The sequence below is a fragment of the Lolium rigidum genome, chromosome 1 (genome assembly GCF_022539505.1).
Source record: "Lolium rigidum isolate FL_2022 chromosome 1, APGP_CSIRO_Lrig_0.1, whole genome shotgun sequence".
Lineage (NCBI taxonomy): Eukaryota > Viridiplantae > Streptophyta > Magnoliopsida > Poales > Poaceae > Lolium > Lolium rigidum.
Genome location: NC_061508.1, coordinates 250,713,935 through 250,719,117, shown reverse-complemented (window position 1 = coordinate 250,719,117; position 5,183 = coordinate 250,713,935).

Genomic DNA, 5,183 nt, shown 5'->3' with positions numbered 1-5,183 from the left:
TTTCTCTGCAAACAATCATCTTCCACACAATACGGTTAATCCTTTGTTACGAGCAAGTCGGTGAGATTGACAACCTCACTGCGTTTCGTTGGGGCAAAGTACTTTGGTTGTGTTGTGCAGGTTCCACGTTGGCGCCGGAATCCCTGGTGTTGCGTCGCACTACATCCCGCCGCCATCAACCTTCAACGTGCTTCTTGGCTCCTCCTGGTTCGATAAACCTTGGTTTCTTTCTGAGGGAAAACTTGCTGCTGTGCGCATCATACCTTCCTCTTGGGGTTTCCCAACGAACGTGTGAAATACACGCCATCAAGCTCTTTTTCTGGCGCCGTTGCCGCGGAACGAAGAAAAGTTACACCATAAAGATTTTCAACTCCCACGTCAACAGCTCTTTTTGTGGCGCCGTTGCCGGGGAGATCAAGACACGCTGCAAGGGGAGTCTCCACTTCCCAATCTCTTTACTTTGTTTTTGTCTTGCTTTATTTTATTTACTACTTTGTTTGCTGCATTATATCAAAACACAAAAAAATTAGTTGCTAGTTTTACTTTATTTACTATCTTGTTTGCTATATCAAAAACACACAAAAAAATTAGTTACTTGCATTTACTTTACTTATTTCATCATGTTTCCTTTTAATTTTACCGCAAAGAACATACCGGTAGGACAAGGGTCTATAATTGGGAGGAACAATATAGAAGAATTTTTCACCCATGTTAGTACCGTTGAAGATTTTGAAGATAGACACTTGGTAGAACTTGCTCCTACTTATGAAATTGCTTCTGTCGCTGCTTTAGTTCGCTTGTTGGAAACTAAATTTGTTAATCTCAATCCTATAATCCAACACATGTTTCTTACACTTGGTGATATGGAAGAGGGGAAAAGAAAGATTTTGTTTTAGAAACCCTTCTTAGAGAATTTGGTGGTCTAGCAAGAGAGGCTAGAAAGGTCTTTGCTAAATTTAATATGCTTGGTTCTCATACTAATTTTGTTGGTCTCCTTGAAAAAATGGATATGGATAGAATAAGGTACATTAATAATGCTAATGATGGTGGGGAGATCAACGCACCAATACCATGTAAACTCCTAGCTATGAATGATGCACTAGAAAATAACTATGGTTGGCTTGTTCCTGAAAATTTGTTCGATGAGAGTAGCAAGCCCAAGACTAATGAAAAGGGAGACGCTGAAACTTATGTATCCAATATACTATGCATGGTTGAGAAAACTCCAAACCCCGCTGTAGGTGCACCACCCTTTGATAACACTTGAGATACACTTTCGCGCCTAGGCTGAAAGGCGTTAAAGAAAAGCGCTTATGGGAGACAACCCATGTTTTTACTCCAGTATTTTTGTTTTATATTTGAGTCTTGGAAGTTGTTTACTACTGTAGCAACCTCTCCTTATCTTAGTTTTGAGTTTTGTTGTGCCAAGTAAAGTCTTTGATAGTAAAGTAAGTTACTGCGCAGTTCCAGATTTCTTTGCTCTCACGAATCTGGGTCTATCTCCCTGTAGGTAGCTCAGAAAATTAAGCCAATTTACGAGCATGATCCTCAGATATGTACGCAACTTTCATTCAATTTGAGCATTTTCGTTTGAGCAAGTCTGGTGGCCTAATAAAATCCATCTTTACGGAGTGTTCTGTTTTGACAGATTCTGCCTTTTATTTTGCATTGCCTCTTTTGCTATGTTGGATGAATTTCTTTGATCCATTAATGTCCAGTAGCTTTATGCAATGTCCGAAGTGTTAAGAATGATTGTGTCACCTCTGAACATGTGAATTTTTATTATGCACTAACCCTCTAATGAGTTGTTTCGAGATTGGTGTGGAGGAAGTTTTCAAGGATCAAGAGAGGAGTATGATGCAATATGATCAAGGAGAGTGAAAGCTCTAAGCTTGGGGATGCCCCGGTGGTTCACCCCTGCATATTCTAAGAAGACTCAAGCGTCTAAGCTTGGGGATGCCCAAGGCATCCCCTTCTTCATCGACAACATTATCGAGGTTCCTCCCTGAAACTATATTTTTATTCCGTCACATCTTATGCACTTTGCTTGGAGCGTCGGTTTGTTTTTGTTTTTGTTTTGTTTGAATAAAATGGATCCTAGCATTCACTTTATGGGAGAGAGACACGCTCCGCTGTAGCATATGGACAAATATTTCCTTAGGCTCTACTCATAGTATTCATGGCGAAGTTTCATCTTCGTTAAATTGTTATATGGTTGGAATTCGAAAATGCTACATGTAGTAACTTTAAAATGTCTTGGATAATTTGATACTTGGCAATTGTTGTGCTCATGTTTAAGCTCTTGCATCATATACTTTGCACCCATTAATGAAGAAATACTTAGAGCTTGCTAATTTGGTTTGCATATTTGGTTTCTCTAGAGTCTAGATAAGATCTGGTATTGAGTTTTGAACAACAAGGAAGACGGTATGGAGTCTTATAATGTTTACCATATGTCTTTTATGTGAGTTTTGCTGTCATCGTTCATCCTTGTGTTTGTTTCAAATAGCCTTGCTAGCCTAAACCTTGTATCGAGAGGGAATACTTCTCATGCATCCAAAATCCTTGAACCAACCACTATGCCATTTGTGTCCACCATACCTACCTACTACATGGTATTTATCCGCCATTCCAAAGTAAATTGCTTGAGTGCTACCTTTAAAATTCCATCATTCACCTTTGCAATATATAGCTCATGGGACAAATAGCTTAAAAACTATTGTGGTATTGAATATGTACTTATGCACTTTATCTCTTATTAAGTTGCTTGTTGTGCGATAACCATGTTTCGGGGACGCCATCAACTATTCTTTGTTGGATATCATGTGAGTTGCTATGCATGTCCGTCTTGTCTGAAGTAAGAGAGATCTACCACCTTCATGGTTGGAGCATGCATATTGTTAAAGAAGAACATTGGGCCGCTAACTAAAGCCATGATTCATGGTGGAAGTTTCAGTTTGGACACATATCCTCAATCTCATATGAGAATAATAATTGTTGCCACATGCTTATGCATTAAAGAGGAGTCCATTATCTGTTGTCCATGTTGTCCCGGTATGGATGTCTAAGTTGAGAATAATCAAAAGCGAGAAATCCAAAATGCGAGCTTTCTCCTTAGACCTTTGTACGAGGCGGCATGGAGGTACCCCATTGTGACACTTGGTTAAAACATGTGCATTGCAAAGATCCGGTAGTCCAAGCTAATTAGGACAAGGTGCGGGCACTATTAGTATACTATGCATGAGACTTGCAACTTGTAAAATATAATGTACATAACTCATATGCTTTATTACTACCGTTGACAAAATTGTTTCATGTTTTCAAAATAAAAGCTCTAGCACAAATATAGCAATCGATGCTTTCCTCTTTGAAGGACCATTCTTTTTACTTTTATGTTGAGTCGGTTCACCTATCTCTCTCCACCTCAAGAAGCAAACACTTGTGTGAACTCGTGCATTGATTCCTACATACTTGCATATTGTACTTGTTATATTACTCTATGTTGACTATTATCCATGAGATATACATGTTACAAGTTGAAAGCAACCGCTAAAACTTAATCTTCCTCTGTGTTGCTTCAATACCTTTACTTTGATTTGTTGCTTTATGAGTTAACTCTTATGCAAGACTTATTAATACTTGTCTTGAAGTACTATTCATGAAAAGTCTTTGCTTTATGATTCACTTGTTTACTCATATCATTACCATTGTTTTTGATCGCTGCATCCACTACATATGTTTACAAATAGTATGATAAAGGTTATGATGGCATATCACTTCAGAAATTATCTTTGTTATCGTTTTACCTGCTCGGGACGAGCAGAACTAAGCTTGGGGATGCTTGATACGTCTCCGACGTATCGATAATTTCTTATGTTCTATGCCATATTATTGATGATACCTACATGTTTTATGCACACTTTATGTCATATTCGTGCATTTTCCGGAACTAACCTATTAACAAGATGCCGAAGTGCCGGTTCTCGTTTTCGCAGCTTTTGGTTTCGAAATCCTAGTAACGAAATATTCTCGGAATTGGACGAAACGAAGACCCGGGGGCCTATTTTTCCACGGAGCTTCCGGAAGACCGAAGAGCATACGAAGTGGGGCCACGAGGTGGTGACACCACAAGGCGGCGCGGCCAAGGAGGGGCCCGCGCCGCCCTATGGTGTGGGCCCTCGTCGAGCCCCCGACTCTGCCCTTCCGCCTACTTAAAGCCTCCGTCGCGAAACCCCGATGCGAAAAACCACGATACGGAAAACCTTATCGAGACGCCGCCGCCGCCGATCCCATCTCGGGGGATTCCGGAGATCTCCTCCGGCACCCTGCCGAGAGGGGATTCATCTCCCGGAGGACTCTACACCGCCATGGTCGCCTCCGGAGTGATGAGTGAGTAGTTCACCCCTGGACTATGGGTCCATAGCGGTAGCTAGATGGTTGTCTTCTCCTCATTGTGCTTCATTGTTGGATCTTGTGGGCTGCCTAACATGATCAAGATCATCTATCTGTAATTCTATATGTTGTGTTTGTCGGGATCCGATGGATAGAGAATACCATGTCATGTTAATTATCAAGTTATTACATATGTGTTGTTTATGATCTTGCATGCTCTCCGTTATTAGTAGAGGCTCTGGCCAAGTTTTTGCTTTTAACTCCAAGAGGGAGTATTTATGCTCGATAGTGGGTTCATGCCTGCATTGACACCTGGGACAGTGACAGAAAGTTCTAAGGTTGTGTTGTGCTGTTGCCACTAGGGATAAAACATTGGCGCTATGTCCGAGGATGTAGTTGTTGATTACATTACGCACCATACTTAATGCAATTGTCTCGTTGCTTTGCAACTTAATACCTGGAGGGGGTTCGGATGATAACCCGAAGGTGGACTTTTTAGGCATAGATGCGAGTTGGATGGCGGTCTATGTACTTTGTCGTAATGCCCAATTAAATCTCACTATACTTATCATGTCATGTATGTGCATTGTTATGCCCTCTCTATTTGTCAATTGCCCGACTGTAATTTGTTCACCCAACATGCTTTTATCTTATGGGAGAGACACCTCTAGTGAACTGTGGACCCCGGTCCATTCTTTAATACTCGAAATACAAATCTGCTGCAATACTTGTTTTTACTATTTTCTCTGCAAACAATCATCTTCCACACAATACGGTTAATCCTTTGTTAC